We start from the raw sequence: 8,579 nt of genomic DNA on the forward strand, positions 1-8,579 counted from the left end.
CAATGAAGAAGACTGATAGGGGAAGAAGACTGATAGAAGACTGATTCATTTGAAATAACAGTGTTTGAGGAGAGATCTGTGAATATCCTGGACCCACAGAAAGATGTATTATACAATTGGTCCTAGAGCAAATTAAGCCTGAAACAATTCTGGAGGCAACAATGACAGAACTGAATCTGTCCATGGACATATCAGGAGAAGGCAGGGTTTTCTGAGAAAGACATTGGTGGTGGGGAAAACAGAGAGCAGTGGCAAAAAAGGAAGGTCAAATATGAGATGGGTGTATTCCACAAAAAGAAACAAGATGCTTGAGTCTACAGGAGCTGAGCAGGGCTGTTGAGGACAGGACTGTGCACAGCATCCATTCATAGGGTTGCCAGGAGCCAGAGCAGACTCAACCACACGTAACACACATTCATGCTCTTTATATGAATACATTATTTAATTTAATTATATTTGACTCTCACGCTGTCTACTTGGGTGTAATTATCTCTATTTAATAAATGAAATAGCAGAAGCTCAGGTGGTACAGTGACATGCCATGCTTCCCACAGTTGCACATGCTGAAAAAAAGACTTTGTTAGTCTAATAACAAATTCCTCTTTCAACATCAGTGGGTATGTGGATGAAAGACACTGAGCTCCAGATTCACACTTTTTCCTTATATCTACTTTATAGGATAATTTGGGCATCTAAGTTCTGTAAGTTAATCCTGGTTTTCTGAGGATCCAACTATCACTTTTTATTTTTGAAAGGGAAGTAATGAGGACAAACAACAAGGAAAGCAAGTAGTAAAACATCTAAGAGAAAAGCCAATTATGTCAATGCTTATTCACTCATTTATTAAAAATGTGTTGAACTTTATAAAGTCATAAAGTACTGTGCTAGTTAAGCAGTTATTTTTTTCTTTATTTATGCAATGCACCGGTATTCTATGTTCACCCCACAAGAATAAAATATATTATAGAAAAACTCACTCTTTACTTCCCCCTGAAGTGAATTATAGATATCGTGATAACAAATAATAACCAGATTTTTAAGAGAGCCCCAATACTAAAGGAAACAAAAGAAAACTCAATTTAGTATGAAAGGGAAATGGACAATTAGCCCATTAACTCTTGATTAGATTGATGGAAGAAGGTTAATGGATAACTCAATAGTTTTAACCTTAACAATGGTACTATGTTGGCTCAGAAAATAGAACCAACAGGATCATTTACTTAGAAAAATAATCACAGATAAGTCATTTCTGAGAGTAGCATGTTTGGGGTGGGGGGGGGGAAATATGGGCCAAATTTTACCAAGCTACAGAATTTTTATCAGTATTATTATATGTTCCAAACTAAACTGTATTCAGTCAAAAATTTGTGTGCTGAAGTCCTAACCTCTTGTACCTTATAATGTAACACTAATTAGAGATAGGATTTTTAAAGAGATAATTGAGTTAAATGTGGTCATTTAAGTGGAATGCAATATGAGTTGTGTCCTTATAAGATAAAATGTGGACACATACAGGTACAGAGAAAATACATGTGAAGACACAGGGCAAAGACAGCCATCTCTAGTAAAGGAGGAGAAGAAAGTTCTCAGTAGACATTAGACATGAAGCCCATTGACATCTTGATCTTGAACTTCTAATCTGGATAACTGTGAGAAATAAATTTATGTTGATTAAACCACACACACACATACATACAAATAAAAGTTGCTTGTTGAAATTAAAAAAAAAATCATAGACATCTTATTTTGACAGCTTCTTGCCAACATGTAAAACTCTGGAGCAGCTTATAGCATCTGCTCCCTGCCAGGAGCATGAAGTAAAGACCCAAACAGAGGAATGCTATGAATCAGAAGTTTTCCCCATAGTATGACTATAAGTAAGGCACCTCGTAAACAGACTATTACTTTGAGTTGAAGATGCTCTAACACCTATATTCTCTTTATCCTATAAAAGCAGCTTAATTCCTTAAGAAAACTCTTGCTATTTATTTCATGAGAAGTGTAAAAAATTATTGTTCCAGGCTAAAAATGATGTTTATGACATTCTATAAGAATCATGCTCTAACTTCAATTTCCTTGTGCAATTTAAGTTACACTATGAAGCTGGTGGAGGATCATTAGAAGGCTGTGATGTGTGTAAAGATCTATAGACAAAACACTGAGCAGCAATTACAAATTTCAACAAAAATTGCATGATTCTTTGCCAGTTACTGTTAGAATCTGAGACATTTTAAACAGGAAGGAGGTACTGGTTTGTATGGCTTTATGGTTAAAGTAGTAACCCACTCAATGAAGAGTCAAGGGCATGTACTTGGGTTGAAGGTTTGACCCTTGGCCCAGGTCAGGGTGTGGGGGGGGGGGCAACCAATCAGTGTGTCTCCCTCACATTGATGTTTCTCTCTCTCCTTTTTTCCTCCTCTCAACTCCTTCTGAAAAGCAATGACAAAATATCCTCAATTAAGGATGAACAAAAAAAAAAAAAAAAAAAAAAAAAGAAAGAAAGAAAGAAAAAAAGAAAGAAAGAAAGAAAGAAAAGCCTATGTGACTTAAATTGGTTGAGCATTGTCCTATGAACCAGGATGTTATGGTTCAATTCCTGTCAGGACACTTGCCCAGATTGGGGCTTGATCCCCACTAAGGGGCATGCAGGAGACAGCTGATAGATGTTTCTCTCTCATTGATATTTCCATCCCTCTATCTTCCTCTTTCTGAAATCAATAAAAACATATTTTAAAAAAAAACTATTCAAAAAAGAAAATAGGAAAAATGAGATTTTTAACAAGGTCAGTCATACAGTTCTTATCCATGTGGTTAATTAATCAATTCATGTATCCACTAGTGCATTAATACAAGTACTAATAATCTATTGTGTGCCAAAAACTGAGTTAGGCAATGTGAATATAGTAGTTAACAGGGCACACTCCCTTCCCTTTAAAAGAGCAAAGGACTTGTATGCATGCATATAAGCATAAGTGATGGACACAGACAACAGGGGTGAGGGTGAGGGCAGAACTGGGGTATGGGGGGAACTGGGGTATGGGAAGAGAAGGACACATTTGTAATATTTTAATCAATAAAGAACAATGGGAAAAATTAGTGCAAAAATATCCTCAGGTAAGGATTAACAGAACAATAATAATAATAATAATAATAATAATAATAATAAATGCTAATACCTGGCTTCAAAAAAAAATTAACTTTAAAGTGGGAAAGACGTACAAGGAAGCATATGGTTACAATGTAATAATACACCTGCCAATTTAAGGGCATTTTTTGATTAGGTGGGAGATGGGATTCAATGCTGCTGGTGCTAGAACCTGCATCATATCAATTTCAATTCACTGGGTTGCATTCAGGGCTAAAATGCTGCTGAGAGAAGAGGTGGTTAACTTTATTATTCAATGACAGGAACTTTATCGAGTATGTATTGTAATTTAACCAATGAAAATTGGGAGAGTGTAAAAACCAAAAGTCTAAGGCATTTCTGATTGAAAACTTAGCAGCAGCTTGAGTCAATGTTTATCATCTTCCCACTGTTCCAATCCCTCTCAGTTCACAAGAACCCGCAATCACTTCAGCTGAATGGTGCTGGTTCAGGCTCTCTCAAAAGGTTGTAGTGATAATGTCGACCAGAAATAGAGTTAATCTGAGGGTTTGAATATGGCTGCAGAATGTGCCTCTGCATTGGCCACCCACATGCCATGCAGTTGAGTGCTGGTTGTTGAAAGGAGGCCTAGTTCCTCCCATGGGGACCTCACTAGAAGGTTCCTTGCGTGTTCTCAGGACAGTAGTTTGTTCCCCCCAGAGCTAAGGACCTAACAGAGCAAACAGGACCCAGACATGAAAGGCAAAACCCATCATTTCTGCAGGAACTAGGGATCACAGAGCTATGCTAGTCAATGTGAAGGGACTACACAGGCGTATGAATTCTAGAATGCAAAGGAAGCTTACTGGGGGATGTGTTGGAGTCTAGCTATGACAAAGGAAAAACATGAAGACATTTGTTGATCTATTGTTTGGATATGAGATAGCACAGGAAAATTGAGAATGAAACTCAGGAGCCTGGTTTTGACAATATCATTGCTGTTGTTTAGAAGTGTTTTGCATCTTCACTTTCCTGCTGCTTATTTGTTAACTGTATACACGACAACTATTATTTCTCTAGGGAAAGTCACTGGTATGATGTGTGAGATCACAGTGAGGTTAATTGGTAGCATCTCCAGTACAAAGTAAGGGAAAGTATTCTAGGGACTGTTCTAAAACCAACTATTTCAACCAATTAATGAAATCAGAATGCCTACTTATATCTCTAAGGAATATCAAAGGTTTAGAAAGTAAAATTGATTAGTAGTCTTCAGCACCAGATTGTACAATATGAAAACTGCAAATTTTCTCTAAATCATACTATTGGCACTCTTAGCATTTTGGGCTGGATTATTTTGTTATTTATTTATTTATTTATTTATTTATTTATTTATTTATTTTTACTATGGAGGGCTTTCCTCTGCATTGAACAATCTTTAAAAGCATCCCTTACCTGTATGCTTTAGATGGCAGTCGCACTTCTATTGTGAAAGCAACATGCTTCTAGACATTAACATATGTCCCATTGGGGTAAGGAGCATGGAAGGGATATAACTCCTCTTAGTTAAGAACCATTGTTTTAAGCATTTTTATAAATTTAGAAAAAAATATTTTGGTTTAAGTTTTGGGGAAAAAAATAAGTTAAAATATAATTGGACTCTGGTGAAATCTTGTGATTAACTCACTGGCTCAAAAGTCAGTGCTTGGCCCTAACCAGTTTGGCTCAGTGGATAGAGTGTTGGCCTGTAGACTCAGGGGTCCTACGTTCGATTCTGGTCATGGGCATGTACCTTGGTTGCAGGCACACCCTCAGAAGGGAGTATTCAGGAGACAGCTGATCAATGTTTCTCCCTTATCAATGTTTCTTACTCTCTATCCCTCTCCCTTCCTCTCTGTAAAAAATCAATTATATATATATATAATTTTTTTTAAAGTCAGTGCTTGCCATAAATACATAACAACACAAAAATGTGTCTCTAATTTGATAGAAAATACAGAACAGTTTTTTTTTAATCTGAAAAATTCATTTAGATAAAAATAAAAACAATATTTTAGGTCACTCCAGACCTCAAAAATTGAATACCTTCTGTCCAGGCCTTCTAATTCATATTTTTTTTAAATTGAAAAAGCACTTCTGTTCTCCTTTACTACTGGGGAGATTTGCCTGGGAGTAGTAATATTTATGAGAAATTCAAGTGTCTTTATCTCTATCCTTATTTGTAGAAAGTATAACAAAGACATTATTTCCTTCTGTATTGAGTAAGGCAGACTGAACAATAGCCAGTTGATTTCATGCAAAATGCATAACATTAAAATTCTTTTGTACATTGATAAAATGTATTACTGAAAAGTGAAGTATAGGATGGCCTTTAGTATGAAAGTGCAAGGAACACCACAAGCTGTCTTCCCAGAAAACAACAAATACAACATGACAAATAATAACCATACAATGTGTGAAAATTCTCTAAGGGCATACCGTAAAACAAAAACCCAAGCACAACATCATAGGCTGTTAGTGTCCTTGTGATTGTCAAATTCAAAGCTTTTGTCTTGCCTAAAACCCATGAACAACACACTTTTGTCAGCTTCAATCCTAATCCAAGGAAAAGTGCAGTTTTTAAAAAACACTCTCTGTGCTAGGGTAGTATCAGACATGAGCCATACTTTATAATAAATAAATCTGACGCTATAGAACTAAGTCTATAATAATAAAAGAGTAATATGCTAATTAGACCAAATGTCCTTCTGGGATTCATTCCTTCATCATTCTGGGACCTCTCTCTCTCTCTCTCTCTCTCTCTCTCTCTCTCTCTCTCTCTCTCTCCTCACACATATATATTTCTTTTTGTTCATCTTTTTAGTTTAAATAGAATAAGGTGAGAAGGCAAGGACTATCCTTCCTTGTATTCTATACCAGGAACGAATAGTGTCCACTATAAATACGTTAATTGGATGAATGAACTTCATATTCTAAAAGCTTCTACTGCTGCTATGCTTTAAGACTATTCAACTACTAAAAAATGACTTTTTTTTTTACATTCCAGAGGTGAGTCCACACAATATCACTAGATGAATCAGAATTTTAAAAGCTGTTTGAGAAAATGCACATATAAAACTCTGCTCAATTCTATGCAAAGTCATCTATACTAATTTGAAACATTGGTTCAAGTCAACTTTTTCCATATAATTACTAAAAATTACTTATTGCCTAACAAAATTTACTACTAAGCAGTCGGTGTTTATAAAATACCAACCTTATTTAGGTGATACAACTGATAAAAATCATGGACAAGAAAGACCCTGCCCCTAAGGGCTCAAGAGCTGAAATTGACAGGAAAGCTGGCAAAACATAAACAAACGAATTGCAAAAGTGGATGCCTCCAACCATCTGCTTAGCTTGTTTCTTCTCTCATTTTGCCAGGAGCCTTTTGAGAAGACACAGAGCCATACTGATGCCCTCCATCATATGCTCTCTCTCCTTCCCATCTGTGATGCCCTGTCCTCTGCTCAATGACATTGCTTTTGCTTTGCTCTTTCCAATTGAAATACATGAGATAAAAGAAGAGAAAGTGTTTCATGATCACACAAGCATGTTGAAAATGAGAACAGACTTGGATGTTGAGCAGGTTCTACTCTTTAGAAAGGCACATGATGAAAAAATAAAATAAAATAAGGTCTAAAATGCAATAGGCCATGTGGATATTAATTTATCCAATATACATTTATTAGTTGATGTGTGCCACATATGGCAGTAGGCTCTGGAGATAAGGGATGGTGGTAAAAAAAAAATGGGGGTGGGGGGAGCCTAATCTTTGACTTTAGGGAATTTATAGTTTAGAAAATGAGGCAGAAAACAAACACATAAAATAATTATAAAATATTGTATCGGCTGCACCCAAAACAATCTCAAAGCTTAGATAAGAGAGTGGGGGGATCCCTAGACAGTTTAGCTCAGTGGATAGAGCATCAACCTGAGGATTAAAGGGCCTCAGGTTCGATTTTGATAGGGCACATGCCTGGGTTGTAGATACCATCCCCAGTCGAGCATGCAGGAGGCAGCTGATGGATGATTATATCTCATCGTTGATATTTCTAACTCTTTCTCCCTCTCCCTTCCTGTCTGAAACCAATAAACACATATTAAGAAAAAATAAAAAAGAATAATGCAGTTGGAAAACTGCCATGAAAGAGCTGGTTGAAACATACTTCAATGGGGCAGTGAGTTTAAACTGAGACCTGAAAGGTGAGAAGCAGCCCAGTAAATCATTAAAGGTAAGAGTGGTGAGAGAGGCAATTTGAGCAAAGGTTTGGGAGAAGAAAACCTTGGCGTGTCCTATGAGAAGAAAGCAAGCTAGTGTTCCTGGAACATGAATGAGGGGAAGAGCAGTGAAAGAGGAGCCACATGATTCAGAGACAAGGGCTGATCATGCCCAGCCTATGGGTTCTGCTGAACAGCCCTGAATTTATGCTAAACTAGAGGCCCAGTGCATTAAATTTGTACACTGGGGGTTGGGGGTCTGTGTTACTCAGCCCAGCCTGCATCCTCTCCAATCTGGGACCTCTCAGACATTGCTCTCACAATCTTGGACTGCTGGCTCCTAACCGCTCACCTGCCTGCCATCCTGATCACCACCTAATCACTCCCATGATGCCTAACTGCTCCTCTGCCAGCCCAATTGCCCCCAACTGCCTTCTCCTGCTGGCCCAGTTGCCCACAACTACCCTTCCTTGCAGGTCTTGTCCCCACCAACTGCCCTCCCCTGTAGGCCTGGTTGCCCCCAAATGCCCTCCCCTGCAAGCCTGGGTCTCCCCCAACTGCCCTCCCCTGCAGACCATCTTGTGGTGGCCATCTTGTGTCCACATGGGGGCCGCTATCTTTGATCACATGGGGGCAGCCATCTTGTGTGTTGGAGTGATGATCAATTTGCATATCACATCTTTATTATATAGGATACTTATGGGAGTCACTGGAAATTCTTATCAAGGAGGTAACACAATCTCTGCATTTTTTAAAATATATTTTTATTACCGTATTTTTCGGACCATAAGACGCTCCGGACCATAAGACGCACCAGTTTTTAGAGAAGGGAAATGAAGAAAAAAAGATTCTGAAACAAATAGTGTCCTAAAATATTTTATGTGCATTAAAACCCAACATCACAGTCATAAACACATGTAATCAACCCTGTAAAGTAAACAGCAGCATTTAGAACCATTTTAGAGCCGGGCAAGCACACAGAGACCACACAGAGCCGGGCAAGTAAAAAAACTTTTTTTTTTAAAGTATATGTGTAGGCTATATTTGGACCATAAGACGCAGGGACTTCTCCCCTCCCCCCCCCCCACTTCTGGGGGAAAAAAAGTGCGTCTTATGGTCCGAAAAATATGGTAATTTCAGAAAGGAAGGGAGAAGGAGAGAGAGAGATAGAAACATCAATGATGGGAATCATCAATTGACTGTCTCCTGCATGCCCCCTACTGGGGGAGCCTGCAAT

The sequence above is a fragment of the Pipistrellus kuhlii genome, unplaced genomic scaffold, assembly GCF_014108245.1.
Source record: "Pipistrellus kuhlii isolate mPipKuh1 unplaced genomic scaffold, mPipKuh1.p scaffold_m20_p_8, whole genome shotgun sequence".
Taxonomy (NCBI): Eukaryota; Metazoa; Chordata; class Mammalia; order Chiroptera; family Vespertilionidae; genus Pipistrellus; species Pipistrellus kuhlii.